Source organism: Panthera leo, chromosome B3, assembly GCF_018350215.1.
Source record: "Panthera leo isolate Ple1 chromosome B3, P.leo_Ple1_pat1.1, whole genome shotgun sequence".
NCBI classification, from domain to species: Eukaryota; Metazoa; Chordata; class Mammalia; order Carnivora; family Felidae; genus Panthera; species Panthera leo.
In genome coordinates this window covers 2,889,435-2,912,991 of record NC_056684.1, presented here as the reverse complement: position 1 = coordinate 2,912,991, position 23,557 = coordinate 2,889,435, and the positions used below count along the sequence as shown (strand labels likewise).

Below are 23,557 nucleotides of genomic sequence, written 5' to 3'. Positions count from 1 at the left end.
TATTGTCAACATTGCTTCACTTGGAAAGAATCTATTTTAATCAGTAAATAACCAGAGCCTTACTTAGTATTAAAAGTTTCAGCTGGTTTTCATAATTTTCCTTTTACAGATGATAACGATTTTATTGTCTCCTTATCATGTGTCTTGTTTCTTATTTTTATATCTGCCTGTAAAAATATGATAGGTAATGATGACCACTGCTGTGCTCTGATATTCTGTCTGGTTCTTCCCTAACTTTAATGAAAGTACCCATTTTAGTCTCAGGTTTTGCTGGTACCCGTTGATTCATGTCTCTTATTTACCATGCCACCAAGTATGCTTTTTTTTCCAACCGAGAATAGATACTAAATTTTATGGGTGTGTTCTCAGCAGCTTTTCTAGTCGCTGTAATTGATGCCGTGGATCATATTTAATTATTTCCTGATTATTCTTCATGGTGCTTGCATTCCTGGGGGAAAAAAAAAAAGAAAAGCAGCCCCTGATCATTGCACGTTCTTGTCACACACCGTTCTGTTCGGCTAACTAGCATTTCATCCAGATTTTTCTTGGATGCTAAGTAGGTTTGGCTCTTATTTTCTTGGTATTTCCAAAACAGGAAACTTCATCTCTTACCGCCTCTAGAGCTGCTCCGCGTGATGGCAGTCACTAGCCTTATGTGCTTTCTTAAATTTAAATAGGTTGGGATCAAGTAACATTAAAGGTTCCCTCCATCAGATGCACTAGAAACCACGCGTCCCTCCTGGCTACCGAACTGGATGTGGCTGTTCTAGGGAGATGTCTATAGAAGGTGAGAATTATCTTTCCTTTGAAGGTTTGGAAGTAGTTCACATGTAAAATCATCTGGACTAGGTACATAAGATGTTTGATTCTTTGAGTCTGGTCTGTTGTCTTTCTCCTGACCCGTTCTGTGTGTGCGTTCTCTTTATTTCTTTATTATATAAGTTTGTCTTTGTATTTTGATCTTATAGCTCATGTGTGAATTCTAAGGGTTACGTTTTAAGTTCTCTGTAGAGGTCGTTTTCAGTATCGTGTAGGCCAAAATATACTAGGTCCATTTGAAATATGCAGATAATGAATGAGAGTTCTCTGCTAGGAGAGGGATAACCACCAGGCTCTTTATATCCACATATGAACGTTTGTTTCTTAAAATTGTGGTAACAAACATCATGTAACATTTATCATCTGAACCACTTTTAAGTGTGCAGTTGAATGGTGTATTTTTGATGTAAAATTAATCACGCTTTCTGTTTAAAACCTGTACGTATTTCTTTCAGAGATGATCTTCTCTCATATTCATAGCTTTCTGGGTCAGTATGTTTGCTGTAACTCCCAGGACAGGGCTACACGGGGTGCAGTACTGGTGTCTCATTCCTGACGGTGCAGGAGTCCTCATGTACATTATACTGTGTTTCCACGGGATTTCATCCGCAGAGTCTTTATAATGATACAGTGACTGCAATCACTGTTTCTGTTTACTAGAGTAACTTTTTAAATGTGCGGGCGCCCAGATGGCTGCTCTGTTTGGTGGCTGCCCTCAGCTCGGTCACGACCTCACGGTTAGTGAGTTTGAGCCCCGCCTCAGGCTCCCTGCTATCAGTGCAGAACCTACTTTGGATCCTGTCCACCCCCCCCCCCCCCCCCCCCCCCGCACGCTCACGCTCTCTCTCTCTCAAAAATAATCATTAAAAGATTTTTTGTAACGTACATAGATGTTGACATTTATCAAATGGTCTTTTCTACACCTTTCAGGTGATGTTTTCTCTTTCTTGAGCCACTTACGCCATGAATCACAGTAGTAACACATTTCTTACTATCAAATGAGTCACGTATTCCTGGAATAAGCTATTTGTTGAATGCATTTCAATACGTTAACAAACCAATGAATTCAATTTGTCGCTGGTTTTTTTCTGTGTAACGTGTTTATGTTTGTAAGTTGGGCTGACCCGTATTTTTTTTTAACTTTTTTATTTTAATCTTTACTTTTGAGGAGAGAGAGAGAGAGAGAGAGAGAGACAGAGTGTAAACAGGGGAGGGGCAGAGCGAGAGGGAGACACAGAATCTGAATCCTGCTCCAGGCTCTGAGTGGTCAGCACAGAGCCTGATGCGGGGCTCGAACTCACACACCGCGAGATCGTGACCTGAGCTGAAGTCGGATGCTCAACCGACTGAGCCACCCAGGCACCCCTAGCTGATCTGTATTTATATATATATATATATATATATATATATATATATATATATATGTATTTTTTTTTTAATATATATATATATTTATTTATTTATTTTAAGTTTATGGAGTTTACATAAGAGCATCATACCAGCTGCATGAGGCAAATAACAAATGAGGGATAGTTTTCACTGTGTTTTGTTTTATGGAATAGTTTAAATGGCACAAGGATTTTCTGGTCCTCAAACAGTTTTGACAGTAACACCCGTGAAACCACCTACACCTGGTTGGTCATCAGCGTACAGATTTGATAATTTTATCAGCTGTTATTCTCCCTTTCAGGTTCTTTTTACCGTTCCTTGTGCTGGCTTTTGTACTTCATGCTCTCGTATTATTTCAGATTGATTATTTAGTTCATTTGCTTGGATACTGGCATTAATATTGATTATAATAATGACATCCCGAGTTAGCATCTGTTAGTGCTTACCACGTGCCAGAACCTCCTGTGTCTTCAGGGCTGAGTATCTGATTTCCTCAGGGCCAAGGGCAGTAGATACATTTTATGGTGGGGAAAACTGAAGTTCACAAAGGTCACGTAATAATATACATAGAAAGCTGGGATTTTTGTCTGCCTCCGTATCTGTAGTTATCTAACCTTTGTTTCTATATTGATTTTTGTTTCCCTTTCCTTTGATCAGTCTTATTGGGTTGTTTGTTATATTGTATTTTTACTTCTATTCTTAATTCCTCATCTATTATAGGTTTATTTTAATTTTTTTTAAGTTTATTTATTTATTTTTGAGAGAGAGACAGAGAGCGAGCAGGGAAGGGACAGAGAGAGGGGGAGAGGGAATCCCAAGCAGGCTCTGCACTGTGAGCACAGAGCTCAATGTGGGGCTCAAACTCACAAACCGTGAGATCATGACCTGAGTCGAAACCAATAGTCGGACACTTAACCAACTGCCTGAGCCACCCAGGTGCACCTGTTTTTTTTTTTCCTCAAATGTTTTTATTTATTTTTGAGAGAGAGAGCAGGGGAGGGGCAGAGAGAGAGGGAGACAGGGGATCTGAAGTGGGCTCTGCGCTGACAGCAGAGAGCCCGACCCGGGGCTCAAACTTAGCAACCGTGAGATCATGACCTGAGCCTAAGTTGGACGCTTAACCCGCTGAACCACCCAGGCGCCCCTGTTACAGTTTTTAATACATTAATGTAGCACCTTTATGAAGCCTTACCTCCTATTTATCACTAATTGTCTCGTTTTATTACTGTTTTTGAGAAGATTTGGTTCATGTTTTTCCTCCTCTTCGAATGAATGTGTTCATGGCCTGAATCTTAGTATAACCTTGGCTAGATTTCTTCAGTTTTATACATTGTTCTCTTTATCACTGCATTTGTCTGTGTGCCTCCCGGCCCGTGGCTGTAGCTGCACTTTACAAATGGAACCAGCTGTGGGTCCCTTCTGCTCCGAAAGCACCGGGCTGTGCGGTGGCAGGAATCCCCTTGTCTGTGACCTCAGGTGAATTGTTGGCATATGGTTTGGCAAAATGCTTGTTCCCAGGGTTAAGGGGTGTCCGCTGATCCTTTTTTCATGGACCGAAGCAATTGGCAGTAACTGTGTAACTTCTTTTGAATGACATAGGTTATCATAGGTTTATAACCTGAGGATTGTCTGTCAATAAGGTCATTGCCTTTCTAGACATTATTTGAGAGCAAAGGATTATTTGATGGAAATTTTCTTCCCCACCATCTCGAAATAGTACATTCTTCTTTTACTCTTAGGTGGCACCTACAAGGTGGAGAGCAGATCTGACCTCTTTTCTTGGTATTTTTCACGCGTGACGGAATGGGGAAATGACGTGACTTTTGTAAATGGTTTAACGAAGGTTGGGAAGATGTCCTTGTTGATTGGTGTAATAGTCTTCTCGTTGACAAGGTGAGATCTGATTTTTTCCCAGCGGACAGACAATGGGCCAGTTGCCAGAAAGCCCAAAAAACACGCTCTCGTGCCCCTCGGTTGACTGCGTGACTCCAAGATGCGGCGAGCCCGCTTGCAGGCAGGCGTGTGTATCAGAGAAGCTTTCACGTCGGCTCCAAACGAGGAGACGTGGACAGGCGCGTACTGTTTAGGAGAGCAAAGACAAACAAACAAACCAAAATGGCAACAACGTAAATGTCCGTGGACGGAAGGGTGAGGAAGTAAAATGGGGTACAGTCACGAGGAAAAAATACCATCCCAAGTGAAAGTGAATGACACTGGGCACCGGCTGGGGTCAGTCTCACGGAAACGGTGGATTTGAAAAGCAAGTTGCCGAGCGTTTATGTGGAGGTTAAAAACCTGTAAATAGCAACAGATACATGCATAATAAATGATACACGGAAAGGTAAACCGCAAATTCAAGGCAGTAGCTCCCTGGAGAGAGGGTTTGGTTGAGGAAGGGGGCGCGCAAAGACGGGAAATGTCTTTGTTCTTCCCGTGACTCGTAGGCTTGTGTTGCCTGTTCTGATTCGCCTTCTGAGTTTTTTACGCCTTGAGTGTCATCTGCTGTACTTTTTTAAATTAGGAAGGAAGGCAGTGTTAATACCTTTACTTGACATCATTGGTGCCGCCTTAGAGAATTTGTCCCCGCGGGTTGAGCCGAGAGGTGGCCTGGAGTTAGGATGCTTCGGGTTACGCTGCAGCCGAGCGGCGTTTACTTTGTAGTCTTAGGCGAGGTGCTTACCCGCTCTGATCTGCGTCCTACCTTGCAGATGACGATAATGGAAGGCTGTGGGGTGGCGACCCTTCTTTTGTTTCTAAAAATAGCAAACGGCAAAATGTTAAGCAAGGAGCTTATTACTGTTGATTTCCATGGGAAATGTCGTTAGTTGACTGCCAGAAGTCACACATGTAAAGACAATAAATCATAAGTGAAGCCCTTAAATATGAAGATTAAAGAACACTTTTCCAATCGAATGTGGCTTCTGTTTGAATGCACTTCCTTTTCTCTAAGGAAAGATGTCCAGGTGGGCCGTCATAAGCATTTTGATGCTTCCCTCGTTCTGGGGAAGCCCACCTGAAGAATGTTCCAGCGGTCCGTGTAGAAATCAGAGGCTCTGGCTCTTTCTGAAACTACTTCTTGGCTCCCACTCTTCTTCCTAGGTATTCAGTTACAAAGAATCAAAACTTCTGTCAGCTTCTTCAGGAGAAAACACAGGCTAGCACAGATGACAGGAGGCAAGACGACCTGTCATGCTTGCGACCCCTGAATTGTCCACATTGCCTTCGGACCCCCGCTCCAAACTTGGCATCGGAGCCGGACTCCAGAAGTAGGCTTCTGGGAGAAGGAGGAGTGGCTGACGGGCGCAAGGCTGTGGCTTGCACCTGGAGGGAGGTGGAGACTTTTCTACCGAGAGGCAAGTGCGCAAGCTTGAACACAGAGTGCGGAAGGAACAGATTCTTCCGTGAGCGACCGGGCCACGTGCCCGGACAGCAAGGCCTCGAGCTGTTGAGGGTGGATTCAGAGTGAAGGTGTGAAATTTTTTTTTTTTTTTTTTGCAAGACGTTATTAACTATAAACATGGGCATATATTCTTCTAAAGTACTATTCTGAAAAAAACTGATTCACAACACAAATACAAAGCACACCACAGGATTGCAGTATAGTTTGTTTCCTGAAAAGGAAGTGTATTAGGTTTTTAAGCTGTTATTTGCAAGGGAAATCCTTAGTCAGATGTCTGTAATTAGCAGCAGGAGCTGAGAGTACACGGGTTCCGCCTGGAATAAAATAGACTGTGGCCTTCTTCCAGTTTTGTAGCTGGGGAGGAGAGTCACCGCGCCTTCAGCAGGGAGTGAAGTCCCTCCGTCCTGTGCAGGTGGGCACTCAGCTCATTCCATCCTGACACTTCACACAAGCTGACGTGGGGACGGAATCCCTTAAGGGGAAGACATCTCTTTAGAATAGTGGACACATTTTCTTTTCAGTGTAAATATTCTGGAATTTCGTAGCTGAGAGCGAAATCCTTTTCTTGGTCCGAACATTCCTCATTAAAGGGTATTGGGATAGTAGCATTTCGTTTCAATGTGATAGGATTTTTCAGGACCCTGGAGCCACGTTGTCACTTGGCAATCCTTTGTCGCTCCTGCAGTGCACTGATCGAGCTGCATTTTGCTCCCCTCGGTGCGACCAGGCGTTCTGGGAGGCTCACAGGTGCATATTAGGCTGGAAAGCACAGGATGTTAGAGAAACAGAGACGTTCTGAGCGTCCACTCTTTTTTCTGCCTCGGTCCAGTCGAGAGAAGAGCACCGTTCTGCGCTTTGTGAGGCCGCTGTTGGCCCTGGGAGCCATTTGAAGCCCCTTTCCTGTCTCCCGAGCTGAGGGTGCCCCCCCCCCCTCCAGCCCCAGGCAGGCAGAACCCAGGAGCTCGTTGTCCAGAGAGCTGCTCTGTCCCCAGTTTGCGGGCCTTTCTCAGAGCTGTGGCTGATGGAGACCCAAGGCCCACTGGTTCTTTCCTGTTCTCTTCCCTTTTTAGTCCTCGTGGTCTCCTCCAGATGCTTTGTTCTCTTTCTTACTCTGCTCTCATGTTATATAAACCCCATGTGCTCATTTAAGTTCTTCTAGGCACGGACTGGCTTACCCGTAAACTCCTCAGCCTTACTTTTGTTCCCAGAGGCAAGGCTCTCGGGCCAGCACTTTTATCGTTCAGTTTCCTCCGATGTGTCATCTGTTATTGGGCTCTGTTTGCGGTTCCGATATATTGTCAGTCCGTAGTGTTTGGTTTTCATGGTTTCAGTAGTTTGTGTTTTAATCTCATTTTATCACTATTTATTCCAATGGGTTTTTGGCCATCCTTGGACATTTATTTATTCTTCCTTGTGAACTTCAGATCATTTTATTACATTCCAGTACATTAAGTATTTATAGTATGATGTTTCATTTACAGAGGTACATCACGATCACCTTTCTTTTACTATAAATAAAGCTCAGTAATATAGAAGACCTAGGCAGTGTGATGTCCGTAAACACGCATCCGTACGTACACGTGCTCCTGTGAAAGGCAATAATGTTGTGTGAATCTGTAAGTACATTTGGGGAGAATTGGCATCTGTATCCCGTGGAGCCATTTCTCATGACGGGGAGCTCAGGAGGGGGGCGTGACTCACACCCAGCACGACATTGTACCAGCCTCCTAACTTGATTACCACATCACGTAAACAATGAAAATTGTACCGGTGCTGATCTCTTCGGGGAAGAAGCCCTTTCCATTTTTATACAGGGTCTGAGTTGTGGGCCCCAGGCCTGCCTGTGTGCCCCTGAGCCAGCCGGCAGCTGCCAGAATGACTTCTTCTGCCGCAGGGTCTTACCTGAAACGGGTTCCTGGATATTGGGGAGGTCCAAGGTCTCTTATTTTTAACTTGTGGAGAGAGCAGTTTCTCTCTTGGTGGCATAAATTAATTCTGGCAGGCCTGGGTGACCTGTAATCTAGTTCTGGTTTTTAAAGATTGGATTTGGATTGGACCAAGCATTTGGATGAGATCTTTCTCTGAGCTGACATAGATTTTCCGTACTTTTTCCCTTTCTTCGGACATTTGAGATTTGAGGGTGGGGGGATTTGGGCAAAGGAGGAGGGGACATCAGTGTCTCTCATAAGCCTCTCTCAGGATCCAAAGTCTCTTAAAAGAAAAATGAGATCTAATTTTTTTTTAGCAGGTAGTGAACTATTGTTTGCTTTAAAAAGACAAACTTTTGTTTGCTTAGTTTTATAGACGAATTACTATCTTACATTCATGTATTTTGTGTGTATTATGTATTTGGCTCTGTACTAGGTTGGGTTTTTCATGCTGGGTGCTTGAATTTAGTCTTCCCAATTATTTATAGATCTTTCACAGATTTGATCCCAAACCAGCCAGTAAGGCAACCTGTCTGTTAAGTGAGAAACAACCCTGGTTGGCCGATGGAGACCTCTGGCCAGTCGGCCACTTTGGTGGAAGTCAGGTTGTGTCCGTATGAAGTCAGGTTGTGTCGGGTGATGTCTTATGGCCTTTCCTTCTCTCTTGGTTGGCTTTCCAAGAACCCTCCTACACCTGCCTGGTTTCTCCGACGTCTCTTAGTGGCTCTGCTGTTCTCAGCAGCCTCCCTGCCCTCCTCTCTCTCTGCATTGCTCTAGGTGACATTCAGAAAGCCAGGGGTCCAGAGGCCATTTGGCAGTCAGGATAGGAATTTCCCTCCCTAGAGACACTTGTCACCACCAGGAGCTTTAGAAGAGCATTCGTCACCCTGATTGGATGCATGGGGACCAGGCTGCACGTGGCTGTGCCCAGGAGAGGTCCAGGATGGCTCTCTAGGACTTGAGCCATCTCAGAAGCTCTGGCACTTTCTCTGATCCTTATTCACACCAGCCTTGATTTCTGGGCAGGGGCTGCGTGGGGCACGTCTGCTCTCAAAGCCACCCGTCCCCCTGGGATGGTGGAAGTGGTTCCAGCTCTTAGCCGGGGCTGCAGCTACTCCGAGATGAGCACAAGGGGGCGGCCTTTTCCATCGGTTCTCCGTGTATCAGAGGAGAGAGGAACAAAGGCAGGCGACAGTGAACGCGCGTGCAGGAGCCGTGCAGGAGCCCTGCCCGAGCCGCGTGTGAAACTTGGAACCGTGAACCGTGTGTACGAAGAGTGCTGAGCTGTCTGGTGAGGGGACTGAAGCTCGTTAACCCAGCCGGGGTTCTGGCTTGGCTGCTGTGAACCACACCCTCTAGCCCAGGGCCCTGCACGTGGCACGAGGGCACTTTGGACAACTGCAGGTTTACAGGTGTCTGTCACCAAAGCAGGAAACTCAGTCGTGGTTTCCGCTTGGTGTTTGAGCCTGAAGAACAATTTTATAGCTGCCATTTAAATTTATTTTGGTCCTTCCTCCTTCTCTCCCTTCCTTCCTGCCCTCCTTCCCTCCTCCCCTCTTTCCCTCCTTCCCTCCTTCCCTCCTTCCCTCCTTCCCTCCTTCCCTCCTCCCCTCCTTCCCTCCTCCTGGCCCTCCCACCTCTGTTCCAGGCACTAAAGCCATCGTTTTAGCTGTATGTTTTTTCCCTTTGGTTTTCTCTTCATCTTAGAAACTGAGTTGTGACTCCTTGCATTGTTTCTACTTGGGAAAAAGCATTACTATGAAAAGATATGCTGGTTCGTAGGCAGTGAAGCAGAATATAAAACCTCACTAATATCCTGATCTCCCATGCAATTAGAAGCACATTGTCACCGGTTTTATGTTCCCCAGATGACTGTTTGTTAATTTACAGCCGTTCGGTCACATTTCAAAGGATTCGGGTCTGTTGGTTCAAGCGCAGGTTTGAAGCAAGAGTTGCTGTTCCTTCACCCTCGTGTGGGAATGCGTCTTACCATTTGAGTCTGGAAAGGCTGCAGGAAATCAGATATGCTTTGAAAATCAAAGGCAAAGCCCCGTCCCCCTGGGGGCGGGAATGCAATAGGGGCATGTTTTCCTTTAGGTTTCTACAGAAGCAGCAATTAGTAGATTTATTGTGTAATAATTGTTTTTCTTCAAAGCCACAAGCCTTCAATTTTTCCAAAATGACCATTGTCATTTCATTTTCTCAACAGTCCACATTTGCATATCTTTTGTTGACTGAGGAGGGAAGCCACATTTGTAAGTGCTGTTGAAGGACACATCAGGCCACCTGACCAGCACTCACTGAGCACCTAGTGCATGCTGGGTGTTAAGTGAGTCACCTCCGTGTAGGTTTGTTCCCAGCAGCCTCACCGGACACTTGAGGGGCACATTTGCCATCTTTGTTTGCCCCTGGGAAGTCGGAGACCCGGGAGGTTTCAGTCACAAAAGAGGACTGTCCTGGCCGCCCCTTCTGAGCTGGATTTTGTTTCCTGCTCAGTTAGTTGTGTGGCCGAGATTATGTTAAATACTTCTGCCCCTGGCCCTCCTTGCTTTGTCCGATCTTCTGGTCTTTGAAATGCTGTTCTGCTGTGATTTGGGACCTCAGGCCTGCAGAGTCCTTGAATTTCATCCTTCTCATAGTCCAGTCCTTGCTTCCTGTAAAAAGGGAACCTAAGACTCAGAGAGACCCCGTCTTTTCTCAACTTGGTTGATGAGCGTGGAAGGTGGAACCCAGGTCTTTCCTTGATAAGGGAGAAAACCGTGGGAAGGACCGGAGGAGAATCACTGGGCTGCTCCCCAAAGGGAGAAGAGAGAAGCGGACCACTGAGAAATGGTCAGTTTTCCCTGGTTTAGAAAGAAGCACGGGGCACCGGGGTGGCTCAGTCGGTTAAGCGTCCGACTTTGGCTCAGGTCACAATCTCTCAGTCTGTGAGTTCGAGCCCCGTGTCGGGCTCTGTGCTGACAGCTCAGAGCCTGGAGCCTGCTTCGGATTCTGTGTCTCCCTCTCTTTCCGCCCCTCCCCTGCTCATGCTCTGTCTCTCTCTGTCTCAAAAATAAATAAAAACATTAAAGAAAAGAAAAGAAAAGAAAAAAGAAAAGAGGCGCTGTATACAGAGGTGAGGTAGTGAGACTCCCGTCCCCGAGGAGATGTCTTTTCCAGCGGCCCATGTACTTCTTCACTGCTGATACCACACCCCAGCGGCCTTGACTTGTCCTGTGTGTGGACCTCACAGAGCCTGCGCCCTCCACTGCGCCCCGCCCCCCACCCCCCACCCCCAGGCCTGGTGCCTTGGCTCTCACCACTCTTGAATACATCAGGGTTTTTAAGAGTTTATTTTTATTGAGATGTAAGTATAACACTGTCCGAAGTTCATGTGTGCATTGTGTTCATCTGCATCATTTGGATCCCACCGTAGGATTCCCCTGTGGCGTTAGCTTCTGCCCGTATCGCGTCACATGATCGTTTCTTTTCTGCGGCGGGAACACATCAGATCTGGTCTCGGGACTTATTTATCTGCTGGTTGCAAGTCTGTCCCTGAAAACAGCATCTCCCCTACTTCCCCCGCCCCCCAGCCTCTGCTGGGCACCATTTTACTCTCTGTTTCTGAGTGAGGCTTTTTCAGATTCCGCATGTAAGAGCGATCATACGGTATTTGTCTTTCCCTGTCTGACTTGCCTCACTTAGCTTGGTGCCCTCAAGGTCCACCATCCACATTACGGTGAATGGCAGGATTTCCGTCCTTCTTAGAGCTGAACAATATTCCATTATTATTCCATTAGAGTATGACACACGCCACGACTTCTTTGTCCATCCCCCCGTTGATGGACACGTAGGATGTTTCCTACCTTAGCTGCTGTGAATAAGGGGGTGCAGATGTCCTGTTCCCGTTTCTTCTGGATCTATACCCAGAAGTGGGATCGGCGAATCACGTGGTAGCCGTGTTCGTGTGTTTTGAGACTCTCCGTATTGTCGTATGGCGGCCGCCCGTTCGCATCACCGCCAGCAGCGTGTGCGTCGGACTTTCCTACGTGTGTGTTTCGGCCCGTGCCGTCTCTTCTCCCCTGGGTTCTCTTCTCCTTTGCTGCTGGTGAACTCAGACGCACATCCCAGCCCACGTGCCACTTCTCTGAAGCGTTCTCCCGCCGCTCCTGTGCACACATCTGGCTCCTTCCTTTGAATTCCTGCCTCTTTTAATACGTTGGTCGTAGAGCGGCAATTGCATGCCACGGTTCCTGTTTTCGGTTGGTGTCTCTGAGCTCCTGGGCAAGGATCCCCCCATCCTGGGGCCTGCTCCCCGTGGGGGTGCGTGACCCGGCCGGTGCGGTTGACCAGACAGCCGCGGACTGGCCCTCCGTGTGCCCTTCTGAGCGCAGGGACGGGATGGAATTTTGAGCCAGAGGACGAGAGTCTGTGGAAAGCCTGGGAGATGTCATCACCGTTATTCGTTGGTTTGCTGGCGTTTCCCTCCAGGACCTCCGAGGTCCTCCCCGTCAGAAAGGGCGGGTGGGGCCCTGCTGACCAGGCGCTCGGGTTCCAGCCCGTGACCCCTGGCCACACCCTCTGCTCCGCTTCCCTGTCGCTTCTCGGGTTCAGTGTGTTCACCAGAAGGTGGTTTGTCCCGAGAGTTGACGTAGCAGGACGTGTGGTCAGGCAGGCTGGGTGTGGCACACGTGCGACGGTGTCTCTCCTGCGCAGAAATACTCCTCTGCCCAGATGTGAGATGGCTTGAGGCTGTTCGCGGCCTGAAGTCTCATAGCTGTGAGACTACAAGTCATGTAACGGAGGTCGGACCCACATCTTTCTGAATCGTCTCACTTTTTGAGTAACTTTTTTGGATTTGTTTGTGCCATAGAAGTCTAACGTGTTCATAGTTACTTATAGTAAACTTGGAAAACAGTTCCCCTCACGAGGTTAGACAAGTTTACAACTGGAACCAGATGTGTTAACCTGCTTTGTGTTAAAATACAAAACTGTCTTTAAAAACAAAAGCCCAGTGTTTCCAAAGCTCAAGTTATGACCAAATTTAAATGTACGAAGAAAATTTTTGTTTAATGTTTATTTTCGAAAGAGGGGGAGGGGGAGGGGCAGGGAGAGGCTCCAGGCTCCCAGCTGTCAGCACAGAGCCCGACACGGGGCTCGAACCCACAAACCGTGAGATATGACCCGAGCCAGAGTCAGACATTTAACCTACTGAGCCACCCAGGCGCTGTCCCACCCCCCCCCACCCCCCGCCTTTTTAAAATCTTTTTTACTGTTTTACATTTATTTTTAAATGTAACAAGTTTGTAGTTATGTTCTTTGCAAACAGCACAGAGTATTTTTGTGTGTGTGAACCCTTGCTTGTTTTCCATTTTCTTCAGTATGCCCCACTGACCTTCAGACCCTGAAAACAGGACCGTGGTGGGGAGGGGTATGGGCGGGAGGGGGTGAGCCCCGGAGCCCATGACTGCATCTCCGTTCCGTGGGAAAGTGGGCCGTTTATTTTCATACCAAGGGAGACCCCCCAGCCTGGCCTGTGTGGGTTGTTTGCTTTATGCCTGTTGTCTTGGAGACGTCGTTGTGGCCCCTTTCCCTCCTGAAAATCCTAGTTTGGATGATGGATTGTGTGGTCCACTCCAGTTATGATCGAAATATTTGTACTTGATTATTTTATTTTATGCTTTGATGTTAATGGGGTTTTTTTCCTGCATTTTTTATGCTATACTTTTGCGTACTGTTGGATTCCTTAATGTTTTAGAAGGCATGTCCTATTTTTAATTGTATGAATTGTTGTCTTTGATTTTTCAAATCGTTGTTTCAACTTAAGAGTCAACACTGAAATGCTCTCGTCTGTATCCCACCGATTTAAGGCTGAGACTATAAATTCCTTCAGGATGGTACCTGACTCCTCTTTGTGATTGACGGGGCCTAGGAATGTGCTTTGAACTAGGTAAGAGCTCACCCAGTGTGTCTGGAATGAGTCTTGGGAAGCGGTCTGGGCATGTGGAGTGAAGGGTGAAGTCCAGTGGGTCTGGGATCGGAGGGACGTCCCGCCGATGGAGGAGCCAGGTTGAGCTGGGGCTGAGGAGTCCGCGAGCCCCAAGGCACCACTGACCGAGCCCGGTTTCGGAAGAGATGCCGTTTATCTTGTTCTGTTCGCCGGGGCCCCCCAAGAAGTTCCCCGTGAACTCTTTTTCAGTTGGACTTGTTTCTCAGAGGTTCCACTGGTGCCAAATAGAAAGACGAAGGAGTTTTCCCTTGCCCAAGCAGAGAGCAGCAGCTCGATGTGGCCAGCGGGACCGTCCGCGAGGACACAGACCGCCGTGAGGACGAGGAGTGTGGGGGGACGGTCACTGCAGAGCCTCGCAAGGAGACCACGGAAGAGGCCAGAGATTTCTCTGCGCGTATTCCGCTGATTGAGCCATGGGTACTTGTTAGGGAAAGTCTCGGCTTCCTAATTTGAAAGCAAGGTGTATGTAGTAACCCTTACTCAGGTTTGAGCCAGGGGAGAGAAGGATGCCCTTTCTCAGACCTTAATTTGTAAAGTATGGCTTGTACTTTAATGGGCATTTTATAACACCAGAAAAAGATTAGTCCTTTTAAAGGCTTTGCCAAATTTTACTCTAGCCAAGTGCCTTCAAGTTTAGGCAGGATATAGACAAACCTGTTTTTACCTGTGATACTATAGACTGTCACGAATAAAAACCTTTGACAATGAGAAAGGACAGTAATCTTTGACTTTGTGTGGACTGTAACGGTCGCTTATCTGCAAAGCTACAAGGGGATACAACTGAGTGTAAAAAGGGATGGGTGTGGATAAATTGGGTACAAACATTCTGTGCCAAGTTATTAGGTAGCTGTTTACAACATGATTGATGCTCAGCAGATGTAAATATCGTTGAATCTGTATTGTTTTTCTCCAGCAAGTGTATGTATTTGCTCATTGAGTTCACTGTTTCATTTTCAGGATCCAGTGGCCACAAACCAGAGCATAATCCTCGGGTGTTTTCTTTTTTTTTCAGTGTGTGTGTGTGTGTGTGTGTGTGTGTGCACGCACACACGGGTGTGCTTAAGATTTGAGTTGTTTTCTATACCTGCCTGTTCTCTGTTGGCAGATGTCACTGGTAGGCTTTCGTTTTGATTTCACTCGTTTGGATTTCAGAGGTAGCACGTGCTGATAGTTAATATCTGGACAAATACTGAGATGTCACAGAAGTAACAGTCTCGTCTCTGCCACCAATTCTTTGTTGTTACCACCAGTAACACATTGGTGTGCGTTCTTCCGTGGGTGTTCCCCATACGGTACATACACTCCCCCTCTCTCTCTCTCTCTCTCTGTCTCTGTCTCTTTCCTCTGTTCTCCGGAACTGGTACTCAATATATCATTATTCCGGTGCGGTTCAGCAGACCCGCCTCGCACCCTCGCTCCCCGTGTTGGGAGGGATGTTGCGTGACAGGTGTGTATAACCTGTCCTGTGCGTGTATCACGTTCTTCTGACACAGCTTCAGGTTCATTACTGCCATCAATTTCTTTATCGATTCACACGAGGGCTTTGCACCTTACCGAGCGGTGGAACCCACACGCGAGATGTTTGCTAGAACGCCCCGTCAGGCCTAGAGCAGTAAGGTCTGACCACGAGGGCTGCTGGGCATCATTTATGAATAATTCTAGCTTCTGTAATTCATAAAGGACAAACTGGTACATCCACTTGTGTTTTAATTATTTTAGTAGGTTCCGGACGTTTCCACCCCTGGTCTTAGTGCATTTGTTACTTGCAGACCCGGTGTGCCTGGCCTTCTCTGCCCCAGCAGTTGTTAAAAAAAAAAAAAAATCCCATTAGCTGTGTCTTTAGCAGTTCTTTACTTCCGTATTTGTGGCTGGCTCTTGGCCGCATATTCCTGAGTGGATGAGCGTAACTCTATAAATGTCATTCGACCAACACGTGTGTGTTCGAGTCTGAGATTTCTCATGGTTGGTATTCCGTGTCCATTTTCCTGCTGATGATTTTATCACCAACCAATTAGCTACAGCCAGAGATTGCCACTTTGCCACAAATACAGAGCTCTTTGTCAGAAAGACCACCCACAGCTCCTGAAGACCGACTTTCACACTGGATCACACAGTTTGCAAAAAGTTTTCCAAGGGAGTGAGCATGATGGGTTCGAGTGCAAGCCTGGGGCGCTTGACCAAAACCCCTGTTTGTGCCCGGTCACATATGGACGGGGTGTGATCGTATGAAGGTGCCTGGCCTGCGGCGCCCCCGGTGCGATGCCGAGCCAGACCTGGAGTAGAGTCTCACCGCTGTGTGCCCACGTCCAAGGTTGAAGGGCAGCGTCCAACTGAATGATTTCAGTTTGGGATTTCACGTCCAAATCCATTTCTAATATGATCGCCTTATGTTTTTATAGCATTATACGCTTTTCAGAATGCTTTTATCTGTCGTATTTGATCTGTGCAGTCTGCTCTTAGCTTCTATATTTCAAAGGCCAGTAATGGTTCGGTTGGAAGTAATACCTATTAGCAGGGTGACTTGGAAAACTTTGAAATCATTTCCAGGTGCGTTCCACAGGCTGCGTTTGAATGATGAAACCGTAAACTTGCTTTCCCGTAAAAGAAAACTTTGCTGCTTTAAGTGATCTTTGAAATTAGCAGCCTCCCAGGTTTCCGTCTTCTTGTTGTTTTCCTCCGTCTTTATAAGGAATGGATCCAGTTGACGTGGAGAATGAGTAGCTTGTGCGGGGAAGCTGAGGATGTGACCGAGGGGAAATACGGGGCCAAGAAAACTGTCCATTTTCCTTAAATACCTACGGTGCTGGAAATGCATTGTAAATAATTTTCACTATAGAAAATCCCTCTCACTTTTGGTTTTTGTTTCTTTGATCACCGTAGGGATACAGACTAGGATGGAGAAAACCCAAGGAGAATCAGAAAATAAAACAATAGCTGGGCAGTATGTTTATTGGGGGACTTTATTCAGATTTTACCTGTGACCCAACGTCCCTTTTTATTTTTATTTATTTATTTATTTATTTATTTATTTATTTTAATGTTTATTTATTTTTGAGACAGAGACAGAGCATGAATGGGGGAGGGTCAGAGAGAGGCAGACACAGAATCCGAAGCAGGCTCCAGGCTCCGAGCCGTCGGCACAGAGCCCGACGTGGGGCTCGAACTTGTGGAGTGTGAGATCATGATCTGAGCCGAAGTCGGATGCTTAACCGGCTGAGCCACCCAGGGGCCCCACCAACGTCCCTTTTTAAAGCGTTCCACAGACTTTAAAGATAGGGTGTGTGCCCGCACACACACCCCTGATGCTACTCAGGACGCGAACGAGTATCATTTGACACAACAGTAGGACGCCTGTGCTCGCCAGCCCTGTCCGTACCTACCGACGATTGCCTCACCGAGCTGGCACGGTGAGTCTCAGGCCTTCCCTCTTCTCCTGAGGACTCAGGAGTCCCACGAAACCCGAGTCCTCTGGCGCAGACGATCCCCCTCCGGAGCGGACACGGAAGAGTCGGTGGACCTGTGGAGAGATGGAACGTTCCAGAAGAGACCGGTTTGACCAGCGAAAGCGATGGGACCATCTGAAAGGGACTCCTTGTAAGAAACCAGGGAGAACCTAGGAAAATGAACGATCGTCCCGAGGTGAGACTAGCAGGGTGAGGCGCTGGTGCAAACCAGAGCAGATACTCAAGAAAAACAAATGAACTGAGGACAGAAAAATGACAGATAGGGCTGTGGGATTTTCAAACAAAGCAGTGGAGGGGCCGCTCCAAGACCGAGGAAGCCTGAGTCAGCGCACGAGGAGAAGGCCCTGCAGAAATGCCGAGTGAAGAGCTGGGACGTGGGGAACAGACGCCGCGGACTCGATGCACGGCCGTGTGTACCAACGTGCGTTCGCTGTCACACCAGAAAGAAATCCTGGAAGAAGAGTTTCCGGGGACAGAGCACGGAAGGGAGAGACACAGTGGAGGCTGGAGCAGGAGCGCACGAGAAGAGACCCCAGAGAAATCTCGAGAATTTCAAGAATAAAAAAATATATAGGGGCCCCTGGGTGGCTCAGTCGGTTGAGCGTCCGACTTTGGCTCAGGTCATGATCTCATGGTTCATGGGTTCGAGCCCCGCGTCGGGCTCTGTGCTGACGGCTCAGAGCCTGGGACCTGCTTCCGATTCTGGGTCTCCCTCTCCTTCTGCCCGTCCCCTGCTCGCACTCTCTCTCTGTCTCAAAAATAAATAAAAACATTAAAAAAAAATTTTTCTTAATTAAAAAAAAAAGAATCAGGGGGAATTTGGTGGAAGAAAAACTAGTATTAGAACGATGACAAGACTTATTCAGGGGCGCCTGGGTGGCTCAGTCGGTTGAGCGTCCGACTTCAGCTCAGGTCATGATCTCGCAGTCTGTGGGTTTGAGCCCCGCGTCGAGCTCTGTGCTGACAGCTCAGAGCCTGGAGCCTGCTTCTGATTCTGTGTCTCCCTCTCTTTCCACCCCTCCCCTGCTCATGCTCTGTCTCTCTCTGTCTCAAAAATAAATAAAAACATTTTAAAAAATTAAAAAAAATATATATATATACATATATATACGTATGTATATACGTATGTATGTGTGTGTGTGTGTGTGTATGTATGTATATATGTATATATATATATATTCCAGAACATCCACATAGTTTAAAGCAGGGATACCCACGAGAAAAAGAAAAAATTAGGTCAGCATCAGGCTTCTCTTCTGGTCCCCAGAATTCAGAGTGGGGGAAACCGTGATTCGTGAATTCTCTGTCCTCCCGGGTCCATCTCAGTCCCTTGTTAGAACATGAGCTTAATTCAGTAGGTGTATATCCTCCCTTTCTGTGTGTGAATTAAATGTAAAAACTGGATTCTAGACTTCAAGCAAAATCCCAAGTCTGCAGAATAGAAACCGCAGAGGCTGTTATATCATAAAATAAACTAGAAACAAAAGTCAGTAGTAAATCTTAATTCAAAATTATTCTCGCCAGTTAGGTATTAAAATACCACCTCTTAAGTCACTTTTAGAGCAAAGTGGAAATTAAGTTTGCATCTACAGGGTGTCGTAATCCCTTGATTTGAAGCACTTGAATTTCATGGTAACCAAACGGTGTTAGTGGAGGTTCCGCCCAGTTTACAGTAATTTTTTTCACCATTAGAAGTAGAAAGTGAAAATGGAACTTTGACCGTATATCCCGGCCTTGGCTCCCCTGCTCACTGGCAGGTGCTCCCCCGCAGGAAACTACTGCAGAGACAGCTGTGTTCGGTACCCCCGCCAGCTTCCTTTGTAAGGTGGTGTGTAACAGAGAGCATCTGTGAGATGGCGCTAAAAATAGATCAAAAACAGCTTACGCAAGAAAGTTCAACAAAACATCCAAGGGGTGCGGTGATCAGGAAGCTCAGGGTTCAGGGGAACGGTGAACAATTCAGCTCCAGAAAGTAGCTGACGGCCCTGCAGGCCGAGGTCCCGGTGGGGAGGAGCTCAGCAGAGGACCTGTGTGAGCCCCCGAATTACTGGGACTGGTCCCACAGCGCCGCAGGGGAGAGCAGCGTGAGCCCCCACCGCCAGAGAGGACGCAAGCCCCGGGAATGCTGTTCCTGCAGGAACAGGAGCAGAGCCACGTCATGTCAACAGCGCCCTCCAGCAAGCTGCAGTGGCAGCTTGGGTCTGGAAGAGCTGTCCTGGACCCTGCAGGGCAGGGAAGAGGGCGCTGCGGGGCTCACAAGAGCCAGGTGTTCAATTCTCGGGAATTTTGCTAACCAGTTATTAAACTCAGCCGTGATTATAAAGTAAATTATATAATTTGTAAGTAAGCTAAATTCTCAAAACTAAAGGTAATAGATATTCGAAAAAGGATCCAGAAATAAGCTTCTGATGCTTCTGGCAGTCGCAAAAAAAAACAGTGAAGCCAGAACACCTAATGTTCAGGAATGGTTCCGTTCAGCCTGATCCAGTGTTCGACTGCTAAAGCAGCCATTTCCATTTATTTTTTATGTAAAGAGAGTATATTCTATGCTGGGCCTTACCAGAGAGGCAGACAACGCGGCAAGTACTTTTGGAGTATTTTTGTGTTATGTTAATGGCCTTTCCCCCTAGTGCCCAGTGCCTGGCATTTTATGGATATTATTTATTTATTTAAAAAAAAATTTTTTTTAATGTTTATTTATTTTTGAGACAGAGACAAAGCATGAACGGGGGAGGGTCAGAGAGAGGGAGATACAGAATCCGAAAGAGGCTCCAGGCTCTGAGCTGTCAGCACAGAGCCCGACGCGGGGCTCGAACTCACGGACCCCGAGATCATGACCCGGGCCGAAGTCGGCCACTTAACCGACTGAGCCACCCAGGCGCCCCAATTTATGGATATTATTTAAAGGTAAAAAGGAGAGTACCTACTTGGATTTTGAAATCGACCTAAGTAAGATTCTGCATATCAAACAAACCCTACAGATGTGGTTCTGAAACTCTGAGTATAAAAAACTACCTTCTGCTTTTATTTATAAGAAAAAAATATCAGTAACTGATTCCACTGAAGAAAGGAGAGAAAGAACCAGTACCAGTATATACATAAATAGGAAAATGGGAAGATATTAATACATTAGAACTGATAAATAGCACATAAGTTTGAAAAGATCAGTGTCAGGATGCATTTACAGAGACCTGAATTGTGAGAGAATACCATATCCTTTTCTAGGCTGAGAGTAGTAGGACACTTAGAGCCCTGTACGTGTCAGTGCCAAATGGTACGGAGTTTTCATTTAAATTTGCATTTATTTTCTTATTAATGAGACGGAGCGCTCCATATCTGTTGGCCCCTTGTGTGACCTTTTTTGAATTGTGTCTTTGGCTACATTTTGAAATTGGGCTGTATTCATTTTCTCATTTCTTTTTATACGTGGAGGCTACTAATCTTTGTTCTGATACATGCTTTCCATAGTTTTTTTGTACTTTTTGGTTTGCCTTTTAACTTTCATTTTGCCATGGAGGAATTGTTAAAATGTATAGGCAAAGGTGAGATTTTTTCTTTTCTTTTTTTTCTCCTTAATTTCTCTTAGGAATTTAGAAGTTGAAATTTGTTTGCTGGTGTTATTTAGCTTTCTGTACTTTATTTTTTCTTTCCTTTTAAGAAGACACACACTGTAACAAATTAATAAAGCAGTGGCTGCTGGTCTCCCCCGCTCTCTGGTGAACATCCCCATTGGCTAGCGTTCGGCGTGGGGTTTGTAGGAGCAAGAACGAGTTCATGTCTCACTCCCTCATCCACCTGGTTTTTACCTTGGCCCGCCGTGTGAGGTGGTGTAATTTTAACTTGGAGTCTTTATTTTTGAAACTAGTGGCCTGACGTCCTGACCGGGTGGAGGGAGGGAGGCCAGAGACAGGCACCGGACACTCCCGGGGGGTCACACGTCCTCTGCGCGGCCGGCCGCATGTGTCCCGGGAGTCCCTGTGCGGGCCGCCCCGAGGTGTCGTCCTGCCAGCACCTGAAGACAGGTGTCTTGTCCTTCCCTGAGGCACCTGCTTGTGTCAGCACAGTCCTGGGAGTCGGGTCTCCTGACTCTGTAGCCGCTTGGCGGACTTCTCATCCACCTGACTCTGCCTTGTTCTTGTCCCAGGGCCTCACGTGAAAAAACTGCATTTCCCTGTTTTCATGATACATGTATTTTGGCGGTGGATCGTTTCGCCTCGTTTCATCCAAAAATCCTTTATCTTTCAACCCCCGAGGAATTTGGGAGTCGGGAGTTTTCATCCTCTCCCTTACAATCCACCTAGCTTCCATTTTCTTCTAGAAGGTGGCGGGGTGGGGGGGTGGCAGGGGGATTCCCCGAACAACAGGAGGGGCACACGGGGCTGGAGGAGGTGCTGGGGGGGGGGGGGTGTGCACCACCCCACGTCAGTTGCTGTCCGCCCCACGTGGGCACACGGGCGTGGTTTGTGGCCGGGGGGCCTGCAGGCGGGTCTGGCCGGGCCCCGATTTGAGGTGCGGTGCCTCCGACGGGAGGAGGTTGCCGGCACTCAGGAAGTCTACCGGCCCGGGGGTGGGTTCGAGCTCAGCGCTTCCCACGCCAGCCTCATCATCGCAGGAGCTCGTCTGGCCCGGTGTTTGAGAACTTGGTGGAAACTAACGCGCCTCCGTCGCTCTGTGAGGTTCCCGGGAGTGTTGCAGTCCTGGCTGGAACTTTCCGGAGCCCTGCTCCCGTGGGTCCCGGGACCTGGCGTGGCCGCGCACAGCCCCGTCCGCGTGTCTCCGCCGTAGACCTTCCGCGTGGCCGTGCAGCAGCTGGCCTTTGCAGGGCAGGCGTTTATAACGACCCTTTGCTAACGGTGTCGAAGGCGAAGTCTCAAGATTAAAAAGGATTATTAAGCACTGGTGATAATGACAGTGGGGACCCCGAGTCCCTGTTCTTGGCCTCCGTTCTGGCCTCGTTCACGTCTCCCGTCACCTCAGAGCCCTGCAGCGCCACAGCCCCACGGAAAGTAGCCGGGACCCGGGGCGGGACCGCAGGGCCGCTTCCCCCCGAAAGGTGAGCCCCTCGTTAATAACGTGTCCTCCCCGGCTCCTGACGTGACCTGACGTTCTCCCTCTGGGCGGGTGTCCCGGCGCTGTGCACTTTTTAGGGAGCCCTGTGCTCGGTTTTGTTTCAGCCTTGGCTTCAGTCACTGCCTCAGAAGTGGGGCCAGCTGCCAGCTGACCCTGGCCACAAACAGAGAACAAGGGCCTATTGTAAACCAGTGATCATACTCGCAACGGCTAGAAATGCAGTGCCTCCGAGCCGCAGAGTACGTTTTCCTTGGAGCGTTGTTATTACTGCGTTTCTTCCAGCTCCTTCTATCAGATTTAGGGAGGGCGGGTGCGGCTTCGCCACACCCGTTCTCCTCAGCTGGCCTCCGGGGCCGTCCGTGGGGCGGGGGAGCGGGGACCGGACCCGGGGGCAGTGACCGCTAACAGCGAGGGGCCCCCGGGGCGGGGGGGATGACCCCACAGCGTAAGGAGATCAGCTGACTGAAGGAGCCATGAGAGCGGCTTCGGAAGAAAGCAACCTCATGGCCACCTCGACTCTTACCGCCAGCCCCGCTGCCTGGACAGGTGGGCGGATCCCCCGGGCGTGGGCAGCGCCTGCAGTTAGGAAGGAAACCAAGCTTGTGTTAAGCACAAAATCATTACAAAATGTGATTATCAGCCTTTCTTTCTCCCCACATTTGAGAAATCGATGCTCCTGGCTCCTTAGTATTCAGCCCGAGGGCGTGTGCGGTGGAATGCCCGGGACAGGTCCTCAGCTCAGCCGTTGCCCCCACAGACCCGGGCCTCCCATGGGCCATCACCGCCAGCCCTCTTTCCTGCTGTGGGACCCCTCCCTCCTGCGGACCTCATCATTGCCTCTGTGTCCAGTGCCTTTGGAAAGATGCCCTCGGGGCACCTGGGCGGCTCAGTCGGTTGAGCGTCCGACTTCGGCTCAGGTCATGATCTCACAGGTCATGATCTCACGGTTCGTGGGTTCGAGCCCTGCGTCGGGCTCTGTGCTGTCAGCATGGAGCCTGCTTGGGATTCTCCCTCCCTCCCTCCCTCCCTCCCCTCTCTCCCTCTCTCTCTCTCTCTGTCTCTCTCTCCTTCTCTCTGTCTCTCTTTCTCAAAATGAGTAAATAAATGTAAAGAAAAATGCCCCGTGCCAGAGGGGCTCGGCCCGGACATACAGGGGAACCCGGCCTCCCTCCCGCTTGCTTGTCTGCAAGCTCACTTCACCCCACGTTCTGGCTCCTTGTCCTTTGTCCCCGTAAAATGTGACTTCCCGGCGGCTGGCCGTCCCCTCCTCCCTCTGGACGCACTCAGTTTGTCTCACCTTTCTTAATGGAATGACGCGTCACCTGCGGGTGGCTCTTGTGGGGACCCTTGACTTGGTGAGCCGGCACCTTGCTTCGCGGAAGAAAACCTGAGGGGGAGGGAGCAGCTTCCTCAGACCCCGGCTCACAGCGGCCTCGCGGGCGGCACCAGCCGGACACCTCTGTCACGCAGCTAACTGCTGAGGCCTGTACCCGGAGGA

At 48.2% G+C, this 23,557-nt stretch overlaps 1 protein-coding gene and 1 long non-coding RNA gene across 2 annotated transcripts in view; one reads left to right on the top strand and one right to left on the bottom strand.

Annotated features, from left to right (window-relative positions):
- EFL1 (elongation factor like GTPase 1) overlaps window positions 1–23,557 on the top strand; it is a 121,336-nt gene that overhangs the window by 52,049 nt on the left and 45,730 nt on the right.
- On the bottom strand, window positions 248–23,557 carry LOC122221537. The gene is made up of 3 exons (XR_006203279.1): window positions 23,357–23,557; window positions 16,906–17,042; window positions 248–448 (listed from the first exon to the last, which is right to left on the bottom strand). It is a non-coding gene; the product is annotated as an uncharacterized LOC122221537 (long non-coding RNA).